Source organism: Mustela lutreola, chromosome 4 (genome assembly GCF_030435805.1).
Source record: "Mustela lutreola isolate mMusLut2 chromosome 4, mMusLut2.pri, whole genome shotgun sequence".
NCBI lineage: Eukaryota > Metazoa > Chordata > Mammalia > Carnivora > Mustelidae > Mustela > Mustela lutreola.
In genome coordinates, this window is record NC_081293.1 from 89,327,093 (window position 1) to 89,347,393 (window position 20,301).

The following is a 20,301-nucleotide window of genomic DNA, read 5'->3' on the forward strand; positions in this document are numbered from 1 at the left end:
ACTGCATCTTTGTTTGAACTGCCTTGAGGGACTGATTGTTCAGTTAAGTAAGTGTAATATTGATTTTGTCTTGGATTTAGTAGAAGTACTTGTGCTATATTTTTGAGACGCTAAGAAATGTCTGTAAGTCAGAGATGATTAAATCAGAAACAACAGCAACAAAATTCTAAGCCCTAGAGAGCACACCAACCAACCTTCTTCCCTCCCTCCTGCTTTTTTCCTTCCTTTCTTCCTTTCTTCCTTTCCTTAAGTGTTGCCTTGACTATGCATTCTCACTATGAAACCAATGAACAAATATTGGTATATTTGTGTAGACCGTGAGAGAGGAATTACAACAAATAAAGGATAGAATCTTTGTAATTCAAAAGGTTAGGATTAAATGCTTGTTCTATCATTGAGTAGGTTCCTGACATTTAAAAAATATATATTTTATTTGTTTATTTTTGAGAGAGAGAGAGCGTGCACCTACAAGCACATGAGAGTAGAAGGAGGGGCAGAGGGAGAGGGAGCATCTCAGCCTGGCTCCCTGATGAGCACAGATCCCAATGTGCTCGATCCCATGACCCTGAGATCATGACCTGAGCACAAACCAAGGGCTAGACACTTAACCAACCGAAACAAATGTGCCACCTGGGTACCTGACTTTGACACATTTATCTACTCACACCTGGCTTCAGTTTCTTCACTTGTAAAGTAAAGTGAGTAAAACCCCTTTATCAGAATTACATAGTGACTGAGTGGGCTGACAACTACACAGTTAAGCTCACAGTTACTGGGACATACTTAATAGTCAGTACATGGTAGCCATTCATAACTTGACCTTTCTTTCTTTCTTTCTTTCTTCCTTTCTTTCTTTCTTATGAGAGAAGCCTAAATCTGGATGTGAGAGCCCAACCCTGCATTTAATTTTTTCTAGTTATTTTTCTTTTTTTCCTGTGCCCTAAATCCAAGTAGGTCTTCTGACAAGATGACAAGATTTAGGACTAAAACACATGCTGAAGGGGGAGTTTTACCTCCACACTGCTCAGTTCCCTTAGTCAATTAGCAACATACATATGGCCACTTACTTAACATTCCCTTTCTCCAGTGGGTGACTCAGTGCCCTTTCTATGTGTATCTGATTGTTCAGTTAAGTAAGTGTAATATTGATTTTGTCTTGGATTTAGTAGAAGTACTTGTGCTATATTTTTGAGACGCTAAGAAATGTCTATTGTACTATTGAGTACTATTGAGGTGAGACGGAGGAACCAGGGACTGACATTTGTGTCAGGTGCTGTACTCAATGCTTTCTTGTTTCTCTCTCAATTCTCAGAGCATCTGTCTGATGGAAATATTACTCATTTAAGTTTACTTACCAAGAAACGAATGGCTTGAACATCTCAAGAAGAAGTGGACTGCATTTTGAATCCCCATTTGATTCTATGTTCTTTCCACCATACCAGGTTACCATGGACATAACAATAACATCTTCATGGTCAAATGAAATGATTATTACAATTGCTGTTCAAAGATCACCTTTAATAAGATATACTATTTGCATCTGTTAGAACTATTTTTGATTCTATGTGTTGATTTAAAAATCATTGTTTCTCTTTCACAATCTACAAACTGCAGGCTCACTGGGCAGAATCCAAATCTTTCACTCAGTTTGCATGTTGTGTTATTCTCGCTGATTCCCACATAGCTAGCTCTCCCATTGGCCAGCATCAGGGGGAAAAAATGAGCTTTTCCCCCCATCATGATAAGTGTACCAAAAATGAGCTTCTTACAGAAAGAAATTACAAAGTTTTCATGGAAAGTAGGCAAGACTCAGGAAAGTTACAAGGTTCCCCATCTCCTGTGGTAGAAGAGAAATAGCTTGGGGTATTCATTCCTTTTGGTCAGTGTTTATCAGGAATGTCAGAAGTTAACCACAAAGACTGGAGTTCTCACATTGTTTAGCTCAGTTGGTGCACTATATTGATTTTTAAAAATGTATAGCAGACTGACTTGGCGAGGATAAATATGACTCAAAAAAGTGATTTTAGAAAAAAAATCCCTTTTTTATATGAAAGAATTTTAAGGCAGTGGAGTTTTTTTTTTTTTTTTTTTTTAATATTGATGCCAAATCACAAAAGGACTAAAAAGGTGGTGAAATGTTGTCGTGTTGTTTAATCTGGGTAACATAGGAAAAAGAATAGTCAATGAACTTCAGCATACTTGTACTTGCATAAATCCACATGACAGGCCAAAACACCACACCCTTCTTACCATACACGTTTCCTTTTCAGTGTGTTTACAAATGTAACCGTTCTTAGTTCCAGTGCTCTCATGCATCTGGACTCCCAGCTTCTTCTTGCATGTCTCCTCTGCACCAGACTTATTTCTCTTTTGAGTTTTTCCCCTTGGAGGCTGATGTCTATGACTTTCCAGCTGACAACCTCTTTGCTTTATGATTTTGCCTTCTCATCCAAAGGTCCTGCTTTCAGAATCATATTCATAGGATTAAAGTATACTCACAAATTAAATAACAAACCTCACTCAGCAGGAACAGTCTTCTACAAGCATGTATATATAACCTCTGCTACAGTAGTAAGAGTTCTTCAGTGTGGTGGTTCCATTTGTATTTATATTTTAAATGGTTTGATGAAGTAGTTAGGAAGGAAAGGAATATTTCAGTGTTCTGGCTCTTTTTTAACTGCCTTAAAGATTTCTTTTTTTTCACAGTTTTTTTTTTTTTAAGTTTATTTGTTGAGGAAACTCTATATCCAGCACAGGGCTTGAACTCACAACCCTGAAATCAAGAGTTGCATGGTCTTCCAACTGAGCCAGCCAGGTGCCTCCCTTTGTCATTGATTTTTAATGGTTTTACTTAAAAAGACCAAGGTCTGGTGTTTTTTTTTTATGATTATTAAGTTGATTTATTTATTTTCAGAAAACCAGTATTCATTATTTTTTCACCACACCCAGTGCTCCATGCAATCCGTGCCTTCTATGATACCCACCACCTGGTACCCCAACCTCCCACACCCCCACCACTTCAAACCCCTCAGATTGTTTTTCAGAGTCCATAGTCTCTCATGATTCACCTCCCCTTCCAATTTAACCCAACTCCCTTCTCCTCTCTAACACCCCTTGTCCTCCATGATATTTGTTATGCTCCACAAATAAGTGAAACCATATGATAATTGACTCTCTCTGCTTGACTTATTTCACTCAGCAACTCTATGGTCAATTAATCTTTGACAAAACAGGAAAAAATATACAGTGGAAAAAAGACAGTCTCTTCAATAAATGGTGCTGGGAAAACTGGACAGCTATATGTAGAAGAATGAAACTCGACCATTCTCTTACACCATACACAAGGATAAACTTAAAATGGATAAAAGACCTCAACGTGAGACAGGAATCCATCAGACTCCTAGAGGAGAACATAGGCAGTAATCTCTTCGATATCAGCCACAGAAACTTCTTTTAAGATATGTCTCCAAAGGCAAAGGAAACAAAAGTGAAAATAAACTTTTGGAACTTCATCAAAATCAAAAGCTTCTGCACAGCAAAGGAAATAGTCAAAAACAAAAAAAACCAAAGAGGCAACCCACGGAATGGGAGAAGATATTTGCAAATGACAGTACAGACAAAAGGTTGATATCAAGGATCTATAATGAACTCCTCAAACTCAACACACACAAAACAGGCAAACATATCAAAAAATGGGCAGAAAATATGAACAGACACTTCTCCAATGAAGACATACAAATGGCTATCAGACACATGAAAAATTGTTCATCATCACTAGCCCTCAGGGAGATTCAAATGAAAACCACATTAAGATGTCTCCTTACACCAGTTAGGATAGCCTAAATTAGCAAGACGGGAAACAACATGTGTTGAAAAGGATGTGGAGGAAGGGGAACCCTCTTACACGCTGGTGGGAATGCAAGTTGGTGCAGCCTCTTTGGAGAACAGTGTGGAGATTCCTCAAGAAATTAAACATAGAACTTCGCTATGGAATTGCACATCAAGGTCTGGTGTTTTATCTTGTTTTGTTGTTTTCGTTTTGACTCACCAAATACCTCTGGGTTAATATTTTTTTCATCAGTTCTGGAAAGTTTTTGGCCAGTATTTCTTTAAACGTTGTGAGTTTTGCTTCTGCTTTATTCTGTTTCTTCTCTCCTGTTGAGACTCCCAATTACACATCCCATAGAAACTTTGAACATGTTCTACATGTCTCTTATAATTTTATTTTGCACCATGATTATTTTCTTTCCTACTTACTTTGGATATTTTCTATTGATTTGTCTTCAGGTGCAACAATCCTGTCCAATCTACACTTATGTTCATCCACTGATATCGTAATTTAAGATACTGTATTGTTTCAGTTCTAGAATGCTTATTTGATTTTCATACATTCCAATCCTCTGATAAAACCCTCCATTTTTCATCTTCTCCATGTGTCTCTTGAATACATCAGTCAGTTATTTAAAAGCCCTTGTCTGCCACTAGTAATAGCTAGGTCATCTGTGATTCTGTTTCTATCATCCCTTGTCTCTCTTGTTTAGCAGCTCTGTCATCTTGCCCCTTTGCATGGCTCTACTCTGAGAGTGTTCCAGGTATGTCCTTAGAGGACCCAGGGATGTTCCCCACTATTGAAGGGGTTCTTCTATGTCAGAGGATGTGTGGGGGCTGATTCCCCACATCGAGTTTTGGGAAAACACCAAAATTAAGCCTGCTGCAAACCCAGAAAATATTTCCCCAATTTTTTTTAAAAGCAAGAGAATAGTTTTGTTATTGAGTAAGCATTAAACTGATATTGTATAACCATTAGACAATCAACTAAAATACTGCAAAGGCAGAATAGAATCCCACCCTTTCCCACAGCCAGGGATACTCATCCTTTTACACTGTCCTAACTATCAAAAAGAAAATTAGAACTTGCAGTGTCTTTTTCACAAACAGGAAGTTATCACTTGGAGCTAAGGGTTGAAACTTGAACCCCCGGAAACAGAAGGATGGGGTATCATACTCCTTGGTGTTTGTATTTTGAAGAGATACCTCAAAGATCTTCAAGAAGGACATTCTTCAGATGCCAAGAGTCCCAATTTAGCTTTTTCACATCTTGTACAGTTGGAAAGAGCACTTACAACTTCAAATTTCCTAAACAAAATGATACAGAAACATTAGGAGGACAGAGTTCTCCTTCCTTTATGCACCAGGGAACATCTTACATTTCCTTTTTTTTTCTCAGATGGGTATTTAGCCTTACACCAGTCAGAGTTACACTCGATCAGAGCTGGGTGGCAGTTTGGGTAAACATTAGTGAGATTCAGTGTACCTTCAGTTCCCCTCTAGTCCTTTCAGTTGAGAATCCATGGTGGATCTGGTTGGGTTGAGAATATCCACTTCCTTTTTCCACCCTCCTTTGAACCAAAAAGACAACAGCTTTAAAATCTCTCAAAAGTCTTCAGTGAAGAAATCACTGTATGCTTCAAACCCCCCCCCCCCCAACGTCTCTAAATTTGTTACTCTTATCTCATGCAAATGTCCATAGCAGAGGCCTCCCACCGAATGCATCAGAAACCCTCAGGCTAGGGTCAAGTGTAGACCATGAGTGTCTACTTGCTCCTCCCTGTTGAGGTCTCATCTCAGGAACCTACTGCCACAGGTCTTTCTTTCCTGAAGACCCTGAGCCTATAGGAGATCTTACTCTGCTTTTCAGAAGCTTTGGCATCACAGGCTCCTTCCACACAAAATTCAGCAGATGTCTTCTGAGGAAAACCACTCCATGTCTCATGTTCAGGAAGCCTCCCGTGTTCTGACTCTGGATGAGTGCCAGAGCTCTGCTGGTTTCTTTTGTCTCCAGAGGTAGGTAGTTGTTGGCCTTGGCCAACTCCTGTTTCTCAGCCAGTGCCCAGAGCTGGCAGACATGAATTTGGGGGAGGGGGAACAGCCAGCTCTTGGGGTGCCTGGAATGGCTATCCCCTATTAGGAATAGCATTTCAGCCAGCCCTTGTGGCTCCCATGACCCTCCAGTAACATTCCCAATACAATCTCTGCAGTGCATGCCTTTGTTATAAGGGGGATGGTTCTGTGCCTACAGGGATGGGGTGGGGCAAAAGCTTCCCTCTGGACCACTCTCTGAGGCTTTGCTTCTGGAATGAAACCCTGAGCCTTATTAAACCCTGTGCTCTTATTAAAATAAATAGATAAGTAAGGGATCCACATTTCTCCACACTTTGTAGCAACCAATTCTTAAAAATCACAAACTAATCCTAAGACCTCCCTTTTTAAAAATTTTAAATGCCCACGTGCCTTTCTGTTTTGTTTCACTTTCTTTTTTTTTTTATATTTTATTTATTTATTTGACAGACAGAGATCACAAGTAGGCAGAGAGGCAGGCAGAGAGAGAGGAGGAAACAGGCTTCCTGCTGAGCAGAGAGCCCGATGCGGGGCTCGATCCCAGGACCCTGGGATCATGACCTGAGCCGAAAGCAGAGGCTTTAACCCACTGAGCCACCCAGGCGCCCTTGTTTCACTTTCTTGACGTCTGATAATTTTTCTCAAATGATGGAGCCTCCATCCCAGGCACGGAGACATCCTTTCACCAGTCTGCCCACATTGGCTTCCTCTTAGCTTTTTGGTCCAAGATGTTTCTGGTTACAAGTTATTCAGTTATTAGTATCTTCTGATGAGGTGTGAAGAAAGCAGAATTGCTTTTTTAAAAATCTTATTTATTTATTTATTTGAGATAGAGGGAGAGAGAGCAAGTAGGGGAGGGACAGAGGGACAGGGAGAGGCAGAATCTCAAGCAGATGCCACACTGAGCACAGAGCCCAACCCGGGGCTTGATCTCACCACGCTGAAATCATGACCTGAGCTGAAACCAGAGTTGGACACTTAACCCACTGACCCTCCCAGGCCCCAAAGCAAGATTTCTTTCTTTTGTAGCAAAAGAAACAAATGATTTTATGTGAGTGGTGACTCCTTAATTTATCTGGCTTTTTACATTTGTATTCTAAATTTACAGGGAATGCATATTCAGTGCATGGCATATAACAGCTTAGAAAGTTTAATATTTGATTAATGTGTTAGAATTGTATGGGTGGATTAAATGAAGAACAGATCTCAAGTCACACACACACACACTGAAGTAAAAAGAAAACAATACATGGCGCATAAGTCAGAAGTCAATTTTGGGTGAACCTGTCCCCTTCTGAATTCATTTATTGATTTATTTGTCCACAGACGTCAATATTGATCACTCTTAGAGTAAGCACTCCAAGGACCACTGACCAGGGGCTTTTCAGAACCCTATTTGGTGGAGAAAGTGGTTAGTAGACACTTGTAGATGGATTTGAAAGATGACAGACATTCTCTTTATAAAGTGCTGGAAAACTAAAAATCATATTTTGAGGGGGAGATAGCAGGTGTTAACAGCAAAATATGAGATGCTCACCTCTCTGGCCATCCCTATTAGTGTGAGAGCAAGAATGGTGTGGCCAAAAATAGTAGATGTGCTTCATGTATCATAGACATCAGTTGGTAAACCACTGCTCAACTGAGCAAGCATCATAAATAACAGAAACTGGGATCAATAATACCAATATCTTGCTGCAAGCATCATAAATAACAGAAACTGGGATCAATAATACCAATATCTTGCTGTCTATTGGGTAGGCATATTATTATTTCTTATGCTTTGAGGTATAAAAAAAATTAGTAGTCTTTGTATTTACTGCAAGAAAGATTGTAAAACCTTGAGCATAGAGGTACACGACATCTTTCATGCTCATCACTTGAACCAGCAGCAGGTGTAAGACCACCTGCACACTGAGGAACGGTCCTGGCTGGAACCAGAGCCAGCCGCAGGGCGTGAGGGAACCGAGTCGAGTCTCCACTGCAGCACGCGCACAGAAGACGGGCTGTGTCCCCACGGACTAGCTCCCTTACCCTTTGTGCTCTCGTGTGAAACCAACACCCCTGCCGTCCACTGTTTTTGGACCAGAACCGCCTGCAGGCCTGGCCCCTGTGAGGGGTGGCTGATGTGTCTGTCCCCACTGACAAGTAAGACGTACTCAGGTCAGGACATGAATACTGATTCGGGAAATCCTACCAGGTGGGATCTGGAGTCCGAGGATGGGGTCCAAGTTTCAGTCCTGCAGGTGGCCAGTGCTGGTACCTTGACCACGGTGGAGTCCACTGAATGGGACTGGGAGCCAGAAGACCTGGGGTTCCTCTCTCAGGCCCACCCCACATCACTGGGTATCAGCCGGCTTTCACTTGGTCATGGTGGGCTGAGCCTAGGCAGCCTCGCTCCTTCCCTCCTTCCTTCTTTGCAGCACAGACGCTCACAGACACCCACCCAGCCAACAGTGATGGTGGGGGTAACGCTTTCTGGCCAACAGAAGGGGAAAGAACCACTACATGGTTCTTGGAGCATGGGAGACCCAGAGACCAGCAGAGGGGGCTTCTCTGGGCTTTCAGTGCTGGGAGCAAAGGAGAGACAGGCAAGGGGACTCAGAGTGTCAGAAATGGTGAGCAGCAGGGAGAAACATATAGGAGAGAGGAAAGAGTGCCCAGGAGAAGGCTGCTGTCTCCGTCAAAGGAAGCCCCCTCAACAAAGGGATGCTCGAGCTGAGGTCCTGGGTGGTAAGGGAGGCAGCCGCTCACACATCTGGGAAGCCTACTTCTGGCAAAGGGAGAGCAGGTGCAAAGGCCCAAAGGCAGGGCATGTCAGCTATATGTGAGCAGCAGCAACTGGCAGTGGCTGAAGAGTGAGACTGGGGAAGATGGTGGGAGATGAGATCTGAGCAGAGCTAGATCATGCTGCACCTTGCAGGCCACTGAACAACTTTTGCCTTTACTCCGAGTGGATGGGGCACCATGGGAGGGTTTGAGCCAAGGAACTATGAGAACATGGGGAACATGTATTAGGCCTTTGTCCCTGTGTCCTGGCACAGGGCTCAGAAGACCCTTGGAATCGTCAGAGTAATGAGAGTAGCTTCTGCTTTCCAGTGACATGGCTGGTGGCCCCAGGATGGGGGCTGACAGCCAGGAGACCACCCATGTGGCTAAAGGGCTGGAATTTTCTGCCCCCCTTCCTGACTTCCTAGGAGAGGAGAGAGGCTAGAGATTGAGTCAATCACCCATGATCAGCAAATTAATCAACTGTGCCTATGTAATGAAACCTCCCTGAAAATTCCAAAAAGACCTTCTGGGTTGGTGAAGGCATGGAAGTCATGGAGGTTGGTGCCCCCCCAAGAGAGTGTGGCAGTGCCCTGTCCCTCTCCACATAGCTTGCCCTGTGCCTCTCATCCACCTGGCTGTCCTGGAGTTGGAGCCTTTACAATAAACTGACAGTAGAGAGCAGAGCCCTTTCCTGAGTTCTGTGAGCCATTCTAGCAAATTCTCAAACCTGAGGAGAAGGTCCTAGAGTGTTTAGGCTAAAGCTGGTCCACCAGAAGTGCGAGTGGGCCAGGACTTGTGACTGGTTTCTGAAGTGGGGGATGGTCTTGTGGGACCAGGAAGTTTGCCCCAGCTCAGGGTTATTTCACATCAGAATGGATCTGAATTGTTCCACACCCAGCTGGTGTCAGAGCCTGGGTTCCTGGTGTACAAAACGCCCATGACCTTTGGTGTCCAAGGCATTGTTAGTGAAAACAGCTTGGGGAAGATGCTCTGACAGCTAGGAAGGGATTGCCTGGGGTGGTAGCATTCCAGATGGAGCATTGCAGCCTGGCAGCCTGTCCGCAGTGGCCCGGTCATCTGATTGGGATGGGGAAGGGAGGATGGCAGCCCGCCATCTGCTGGGACACCTGGTCTCTGAACACGATGCAGTCCATGCTTTATTTTCAGACTACATTGATCGTCTTGTGCTCCTTCAGGTCTTACTAGCCCTCCCGTCCAGGCAGCAATGAGGCATACATGCTGAGAGTGCTAAGGGGTCCTCGTGGAGAATGAGGACAGGCAGGGAGAAGAGATCCAGCCACCAGGGGGACAGGCCAGGACAAGGCAGCTGAGCCTGGAACACAGAACGTGCTCTTGCTTGAGATTATTGAGAAGCAATCCGGTATTACAGAACAATTTCAGTGTCGCTGTGTTGTCTGTATGGCCAAGGGCCAAGAGACATTTGGCTTCATCATCTAGGTAACAGGGATCCAGGGGAGGCTTTCAGATTGAAAGGAGACATAGCAGAACCATGGCTCACACAACTCACTGTGCAGTTTGGTAAGGACCGAGGTGCCGTGGGATGTGGGTAAGAAACAAAAGGCAGGACCACCAGAGGAAAGAGGGCAAAAGCAGCCTGGGTATTAAACCCAGGGAACCGGGAGGCTGGGCCAGCAGCCTCAGCCAGGAGCACTGGAGGAGGAAGAGATGTCATTTGGGTCACAGATTCCAGGGAGTGGATGCCACACCCAAGACGTGTAACCAGACCGAGTGTCTAGTTGAGGCAGGAAATAGTCTTTTTTAATTTTCAAAATCAAACATCCAGTCTCCTGTGGAGAAATATGCTAGCATTTCCACTTTATATTTAATTTGCAGTATCTCGGCTCACTAGAACTTTCTGAAGACTTCTCATGCCTTCATTAAATTATACCAGAATAAATGAGTTGAGAACTTGGATCATTTTCGCAGTTCAAGGTCCTATATGCAATCATCCTCTGTTGTCTTACATTATTGCTTTTTTACCTATATCACTTCTTCACCATTACATATCTCATTACCCTGCATCTAGGAATTTTTTTTTTTCTTTTATGGCAGGTATTCCAGAAGGGATAAACATGGCAGAGTCCAACTGATTAGATGACCTCGAGGTCTGAATTTTCTGTGTCTCTACACTCTGAGCACTTTTCTTCCCTTCACGAAAGAGAACTGAACCTTCACCTTTTGCTATAGCTCCCACTGCATTGAGCAGGGAATGGTTTTGCCACCTCTCCTCTCTCTCTCTCTTACTCTCTCTCTCTCTCTCCCCCTTTCTCTCTTTCCCTCAGGCTTTCCAGGACTATTTGGTCTTTCCCTCAGGGGTCAGAAAGCAAGTAGGGTCAAACCACATTTCCCTATATTTTCCTTTCATCAAAGACCACTGGTGACCAGGAAGACCAGATGGGAAATTGGGGTGCATGGGGATACATAAACTCCTTTACTGGCTTCATTTTGTGAGTTAATAAAGGTTACCAAAGTCCAGGGTTGTAATTCCAGCTTCTGTCCTAGTCCTGAAACAGTGAACACCGTCCAGAAGTCCTTCAGCAGGGGAGTGAGTTCACAAACTGTGCTGCATCCATACAATGGAATATGACCCATTAACAGAAGGAACACCTGACCCAGGCAAAAATGTGGACGACTCAGCAATGCAATTCACTGTGAAGAAGCCTGGCCTGAAACGATCTCCAGTCTCTGAGTCCATCTGTAACATCCTGGAAAGGGGAAGCAGAAGGGATGGAGCACAGATCCATTACTGTCAGGGCTTGCCGGTGCCTGGAGGGTTCCATGACAGAAGCAAAGCACGATGGAAGGTTTGCGACGAAGGAAATGGCTTTGCTGGTGGGTATGTGATTGTTCACCTTGGTCAAAACCCATGGAGTGCATACCATAATGGGTGCCATTAACTAAAGCTCACTCTTCACAGATACCTGTTAATGGGGGAATCAGCCAGGAGGTGTGTTAAACCACCAGCTTTAGCCAAGGACCTTAGCTCTGTCCTAAATGAATAACATAATCGCTCCAGCTCCTTGGGAGAATGAGGTCCTTACCCTCCATTCTGGAGAATTCAATCCCTCCACAAATTCCACTTGTGCAGAAAGGAAAGCACCTCAGCATGAAGCCAGCACTAAGCTGCCCACTCATAAATTTGGGGAAGACCACCTAGAATAGTTCCATTCACCTCCTGCTTCCAGGTTTGCACCTTTGTCTCATCACTAGGTGAAGTCTCTTCCAGAGAAGAATCGGGAAAGTTTCTCTACAGTGGGATATGTAGTTTTCACCCTTGGGATCAGCACATGGCTGTGTAATGAGAGAACAGAAATGGGGCCAGCCTGGGCAGGAGATTCCATCTCTGCTTTTAGGAAGCATCCCTTCCCAAAGCTCAGGACAGCAAGAGATGAACGAGGCGTTTCTCTGATGGAATCACTCGTGAAATGTGGGGGTTCTGCTCGAGCCTTCATCTATCACCTCCATGCCAGCCCACCCCCATGGAAAACCACAGGGACCCCCAGTGTCTGTGGGAGTCAATCTGAAAATCACTGACTGAGGCAAGAGGAAATGGAGGAAGGAATAGGTATGGTGGTGGCCATTTATATGCATAAGCAGTTGTGTTGCTCCCTACTTAAAGGGGGTCACATGATTCCCTGCATTTCACTGCACTTTTTGCCCTGGCCCTATTTTGGTGACTCTCCTTGTCTAACACTTCCAGTTCACTGGGAATGTCTATGGTATTGGGCATCATGTAGAAGAACTTTCTTGTTCCAGGTCTTTGCTAGCTGTTCTGACTTTATGCATCTGCTGACACCAGGTTCCTAGGATGCCCTCCTATGCTTGTCTGTTTCTCAAGCTCAAGTTCATGCTTCAGCTCAAGGGCTTCTGCTGGGGTCCTCACTTGCCCTCAGGCACCCACACTTATAACTGTCTGAAGTCCTACTTAACAGACCAGTTTTAATGGGAGTAATGAGTAGACTCAGCCAGGGGAGTCTTAAATTCCTTTGGACGTGGTCTCCTTAGAAAATCCTTTCAAACATTTGCTTAGGAATTAAAAAGCAGAGAGTGAGAGTATTTAACAATTGCATACAAGTCTGAGATAAGTGGGCCCCTTTCCTCTCCACTGTGGGTCCCTTAGGTGACCTTGCAAACCAGGCTGTACCCTGGAGGCCAGCACTGAAGTGGCCTTGTCCACAGCAGAAAGTGTTTCAAGGCTTGGACCAGGGCAGTAAGTTGATCAAGCCATGTTGTAGGGCAAAATGTTGTTTGTTTACTTGTTGAGCAATGCTTTGGATGGACTGAAGAGATTCACAAGGACATAAGTGAATAAGTTACCACAGAAGACTCTGAATTGAAGACTGTGGGCAGAGGCTGCCTGAGCACCGAAGAGATGTATTTCGGATTTTTAAGGAATGGAGTAGTGAGGAAATAGTACACAGGTGTTGTGACTTTGGATGTCACCCAAAGAACGTCCTCATACATCGGAGATCTGCACCCTGTGCAGCGCTCAGGGACACCCCTCACAGCATCCAGGGACAGTGTAAAGCAGAGATATACTTACAGCGACTTTGAAGTAAAATTGTTTCAAGGTCACTGGAATTACCTCTTTACCTGTGGGTTTGCCTCATGTCCAGTGTACTCTGCATCCAAGATCCCTTTCTACGTGTGGTCTTGTAGTACCCCCATTTTGTTCTTTAACTGTTAGCTTTATTTTTTTTTTTTGCCCTGCTATTTTTTTAAATAATATTTTATTTTTTATAAACATATATTTTTATCCCCAGGGGTACAGGTCTGTGAATCACCAGGTTTACACACTTGCTATATTTTTACTGAAAGATTATTATGTAGTCAAGTTTGTCAGTCATAAATATACATTCCACACCACATTACTATGAAAAATGATTTCCTCTAGTTTATTATGTCATCTGTAAAGTGTTTGTGGGTTTTTTTAAATTTTTATTTTGAAATGAATTTTACTTTTTATTTAGTTTGGCAGAAAAGTTGCAAAGAGCACAGAGTTCCCATAGAGCCTTCACCCAGTTTCCCCATAATGTTACCTAATATAATCATTGTACATTTGCCAATTCTAAGAAACTAATATTGACATATTATTATCATTCAAGCTGAAGAGTTGACTGGAATTTAACTGCTTTTTCCCCTTGTGTCCTATGATTCCGCACAGTATGTAGTTGCTGTTTCCTCAGGTCTTCTCCGAAGAGACAGCAGCTCAATCTGTCCTTGCTGGTCCCGAAGTTTTGAAGAGTCCAGGTCAAGTTTTTCATAAAGTGTCCTGGGATTTGGGTGTGTCCAGGGTCCTCCCATGATCAGATGGGGTTTCTGGGAAGATCTGGGAGGCACAGATTTTTAGAAGGATGCCACAGGGGTGATAAGCCTGAGTCCTTCCATTAGCTCCGTCACATGACTTATTTCTGGTGACATGAACCTTCAGCAATTTGGCGCCCACCTGTTTCTCCACTAGAGTTAATATTTTTCCCTTTCTGTTCACTATTTATTAGAAATGAGTCATTAATTCTAGCCCACACTCAGCAGAAAGGAAATCAAGCTTCACCTCTTGGAAAGAGGAATATCAAATAATTTGTGGACATATGTTAAAACCAACATAGTAATTAATCAATATTTGGCATTTGTTCATGGATATTGCCAGCAGCAATATCGCTGTGATGTGCTAATGGTGATTTTCTATTCCCTTCATTTGGTCTGCATTCATTAATTGGAATTTTTCCGTAAGGGTGATTTTCTCCTTCTATGTTTATTTATTAATTCAGCTGTTGGATAGAGAGTTGGACTACAAATAGATTAAAGATCAAAAGAAGAAAGAAGAGAATATAAAACTAACCAAAGGGTAGAAAAAACATCAGAAACACAACAAAAACATTCAAGACAATTAAGCACTTCTAATCAACAATAAATACCCACAGAGTGTTAAGAAAGACTTCAACACTCAAGGTACCGCATACATAAAACAGACTTTATTCTTGAGACATATCTAAAATACAATAAATCAAAGTCTACCGTATCCCCAAATTCTTTTTTTTTTTTTTAAAGATTTTATTTATCTGACAGAGAGAAAGAGAGAGCTTGAGCACAAGCAGGGAAGGGTCAGAGGAAGTGGGAGAAGCAGGCTTCTCACTGATTATGGACTACCAAAGCGGGGTTTGATCCCAGGACTCTGGGATTGTGACCTGAGCCAAAGGCAGGCACTCCATTGACTGAGCCCACCCAGTCATTCTATATCCAAAAGTTCTTACAAATGAGCTACGAGGATGACAGCAACAACAAAGCTAAGGGGTCCCAGTCTTTAAAAAATTCCACTAAAGACACAAAATCCACAAAAGATGGGCAATTTCCAGAAAAGAACACTAAATATCCATTTGGTGAAAAGATGTTCTATCCACGAGTAAGCCAAAAAATGTATGTTGAAATAATGAGATACACTTCACATCCATCAAAGTGACTAATAAGGGGGTCATAATAACATATGTCAGCCTAGGTGGGAGGAAACAGCCTTTTGAGCCCTTCTGTGGGAGTGCAAATCACAGAACATTCTGGAAAGGAGTCTGGGGAGCATTCAGTGACAAAAAGCATGTGTCCTGTGACCAGTTATCTCATTCCTGGGCCTCTATCTAGAGATACTCCTAAATTCATCCATAGGGAGACACAGAAACAGGCTCAGTGTGTTGTGGCAGGGAATTAGAAAGAACGTACTCTCTATTGTTGGTGAACTGATGAGACAGAAGCACTCAGTGCTTGCTACAGAACCTGTGGCAGGGGAAAAGCCCCAAGTGGGAAGAAGGACTGACAACAACATAAGTAGCCCCAGAGTGCACTGGGAAAGGAGAAAGCAGAGAACGAGATTTTTGGAGCAGAACTGAAAAAGGAAAAGCACATGCTCAGAGCCCCCATGTTGTACCCAGCTGCAGCATCTTTAGGGACACACACAAACATACTAAGAGTAGTGTTTTGTGCAGAAGGGAAGAGAAACAGGATAAGGGTGGGGAGCACTGTGAGGACGGTGTTTGTGGACCTCTGTGCAGAGGAAGGTGACTAACTTACTCCAACTAATGGAATTTTTTTAATAAGTTAAAAATTAATTTAATTAAAATAAAATAGTTTTTTTTAATTCCTAATTTTTTTTAATTAGGAAGCAATAATTTGGACATGTCCTACAGCCCAGAAGAGACTGGTGCATAAGTGGAATGAGGTAAAAATAAGAGCTCCCACAGTTACTATGTTCAGGACACGGATAAACAAAAATGTGGTCTATCCACACAACAGACTACTATTTGGCCATTAAAAAATATAAACAGAGGAGTCAAGATGGCGGAGAAGTAGCAAGCTGAGACTGCTTCAGCTAGCCGGAGATCAGCTAGATAGCTTATCTAAAGATTGCAAACACCTGAAAATCCATCGGCAGATCGAAGAGAAGAAGAACAGCAATTCTGGAAACAGAAAAACAACCACTTTCTGAAAGGTAGGACCGGCGGAGAAGTGAATCCAAAGCGACGGGAAGATAGACCCCGGGGGGAGGGGCCGGCTCCCGGCAAGCGGCGGAGCAACCGCGCACAAAATCAGGACTTTTAAAAGTCTGCTCCGCGGAGGGACATCGCTCCAGAGGCTAAACCGGAGCGAAGCCCACGCGGGGTCAGCGTGGCCTCAGGTCCCGCAGGGTCACAGAAGGATCGGGGGTGTCTGAGTGTCGCAGAGCTTGCGGGTATTGGAACGGGAAAGCCGGCTACAGAGACAGAGCCGACAGTAAGCTCGCAGCTCCGTGTTACCTTGAACCGGTCGCAGGCTCGGTGAGCTCGGAGCGCGGCCGGAGGTCAGGCAGACGGGAGTAACTGGGCGCTGTTCTCTGAGGGCGCACTGAGGAGTGGGGCCCTGGGCTCTCGGCTCCTCCGGGCCGGAGACCAGGAGGCCGCCATTTGTATTCCCGTCCTCTGGAACTCTACGGAAAGCGCTCAGGGAACAAAAGCTCCTGAAAGCAAACCCGAGCGGATTACTCACCCCGGCCCCGGGTAAGGGCGGTGTAATTCCGCCTGGGGCAAAGACACTTGAAAATCACTACAACAGGCCCCTCCCCCAGAAGATCAACAAGAAATCCAGCCGAGACCAAGCTCACCTACCAAGGAGTGCGGTTTCAATACCAAGGAGAGCAGCAGAATTCCAGAGGAGGAGAAAGCCAAGCACGGAACTCATGGCTTTTTTCCTGTGATTTTTTTTAGTCTTGCAGTTAATTTAATTTTTTCTTTTTCATTTTTTTTTTTTTTCTCGCCTTCGGGTAAAATTTTTTTTTTTTTTTAACTGTTACCTTTTTCTTTTTTAACGATTTTTTACTAGTTTATCTAATATATATATATATATTTTTTACATTTTTCTTAGGTGTTTTCTTTTTTAAAAAAAAATTCTTTTCTTTTTTTTTTTTTTTTTTTTTTTTTTCTTTTTTCTTTCTTCCTTTTTGAACCTCTTTTTATCCCCTTTCTCCCCACTCACGATTTTGGATCTCTTCTAATTTGGCTAAAGCATATTTTCCTGGGGTTGTTGCCACCCTTTTAGTATTTTACTTGCCCCTTCATTTACTCTTATCTGGACAAAATGACAAGACGTAAAAATTCACCACAAAAAAAAGAACAAGAGGCAGTACCGAAGGCTAGGGACCTAATCAATACAGACATCGGTAATATGTCAGATCTAGAGTTCAGAATGACAATTCTCAAGGTTCTAGCCGGGCTCGAAAAAGGCATGGAAGATATTAGAGAAACCCTCTCGAGAGATATAAAAGCCCTTTCTGGAGAAATAAAAGAACTAAAATCTAACCAAGTTGAAATCAAAAAAGCTATTAATGAGGTGCAATCAAAAATGGAGGCTCTCACTGCTAGGATAAATGAGGCAGAAGAAAGAATTAGTGATATAGAAGACCAAATGACAGAGAATAAAGAAGCTGATCAAAAGAGGGACAAACAGCTACTGGACCACGAGGGGAGAATTCGAGAAATAAGTGACACCATAAGACGAAACAACATTAGAATAATTGGGATTCCAGAAGAAGAAGAAAGTGAGAGGGGAGCAGAAGGTATACTGGAGAGAATTATTGGGGAGAATTTCCCCAATATGGCAAAGGGAACAAGCATCAAAATTCAGGAGGTTCAGAGAATGCCCCTCAAAATAAATAAGAATAGGCCCACACCCCGTCACATAATAGTAAAATTTACAAGTCTCAATGACAAAGAGAAAATCCTGAAAGCAGCCCGGGAAAAGAAGTCTGTAACATACAATGGTAAAAATATTAGATTGGCAGCTGACTTATCCACAGAGACCTGGCAGGCCAGAAAGAGCTGGCATGATATTTTCAGAGCACTAAACGAGAAAAACATGCAGCCAAGAATACTATATCCAGCTAGGCTATCATTGAAAATAGAAGGAGAGATTAAAAGCTTCCAGGACAAACAACAACTGAAAGAATTTGCAAATACCAAACCAGCTCTACAGGAAATATTGAAAGGGGTCCTCTAAGCAAAGAGAGAGCCTACAAGTGGTAGATCAGAAAGGAACAGAGACCATATACAGTAACAGTCACCTTACAGGCAATACAATGGCACTAAATTCATATCTCTCAATAGTTACCCTGAATGTGAATGGGCTAAATGCCCCTGTCAAAAGACACAGGGTATCAGAATGGATAAAAAAACAAAACCCATCTATATGTTGCCTCCAAGAAACACATTTTAAGCCCGAAGACACTTCCAGATTTAAAGTGAGGGGGTGGAAAAGAATTTACCATGCTAATGGACATCAGAAGAAAGCAGGAGTGGCAATCCTTATATCAGATCAATTAGATTTTAAGCCAAAGACTGTAATAAGAGATGAGGAAGGACACTATATCATACTCAAAGGGTCTGTCCAACAAGAAGATTTAACAATTTTAAATATCTATGCCCCCAACGTGGGAGCAGCCAACTATATAAACCAATTAATAACAAAATCAAAGAAACACATAAACAACAATACAATAATAGTAGGGGACTTTAATATTCCCCTCACTGAAATGGACAGGTCATCCAAGCAAAAGATCAGCAAGGAAATAAAGGCCTTAAATGACACACTGGACCAGATGGACATCACAGATATATTCAGAATATTTCATCCCAAAGCAACAGAATACACATTCTTCTCTAGTGCACATGGTACATTCTCCAGAATAGATCACATCCTCGGTCCTAAATCAGGACTCAACCGGTATCAAAAGATTGGGATCATTCCCTGCATATTTTCAGACCACAATGCTCTAAAGCTAGAACTCAACCACAAAAGGAAGTTTGGAAAGAACCCAAATACATGGAGACTAAACAGTATCCTTCTAAAGAATGAATGGGTCAACCGGGAAATTAAAGAAGAATTGAAAAAAATCATGGAAACAAATGATAATGAAAATACAACGGTTCAAAATCTGTGGGACACAACAAAGGCAGTCCTGAGAGGAAAATATATAGCGGTACAAGCCTTTCTCAAGAAACAAGAAAGGTCTCAGGTACACAACCTAACCCTACACCTAAAGGAGCTGGAGAAGGAACAAGAAAGAAACCCTAAGCCCAGCAGGAGAAGAGAAATCATAAAGATCAGAGCAGAAATCAATGAAATAGAAACCAAAAAAACAATAGAACAAATCAACGAAACTAGGAGCTGGTTCTTTGAAAGAATTAATAAAATTGATAAACCCCTGGCCCGACTTATCAAAAAGAAAAGAGAAAGGACCCAAATAAATAAAATAATGAATGAAAGAGGAGAGATCACAACTAACACCAAGGAAATACAAACTATTATAAGAACATACTATGAGCAACTCTACGGCAATAAATTTGACAATCTGGAAGAAATGGATGCATTCCTAGAAACATATAAACTACCACAACTGAACCATGAAGAAATAGAAAGCCTGAACAGACCCATAACCAGTAAGGAGATTGAAACAGTCATTAAAAATCTCCAAACAAACAAAAGCCCAGGGCCAGACGGCCTCCCGGGGGAATTCTACCAAACATTTAAAGAAGAACTAATTCCTATTCTCCTGAAACTGTTCCAAAAAATAGAAATGGAAGGAAAACTTCCAAACTCATTTTATGAGGCCAGCATCACCTTGATCCCAAAACCAGACAAGGATCCCACCAAAAAAGAGAGCTATAGACCGATATCCTTGATGAACACAGATGCGAAAATACTCAACAAAATACTAGCCAATCGGATTCAACAGTACATTAAAAAGATTATTCACCACGACCAAGTGGGATTTATTCCAGGGCTGCAAGGTTGGTTCAACATCCGCAAATCAGTCAATGTGATACAACACATCAATAAAAGAAAGAACAAGAACCATATGATACTCTCAATAGATGCTGAAAAAGCATTTGACAAAGTACAACATCCCTTCCTGATCAAAACTCTTCAAAGTGTAGGGATAGAGGGCACATACCTCAATATCATCAAAGCCATCTATGAAAAACCCACCGCAAATATCATTCTCAATGGAGAAAAACTGAAAGCTTTTCCGCTAAGGTCAGGAACACGGCAGGGATGTCCATTATCACCACTGCTATTCAACATCGTACTAGAGGTCCT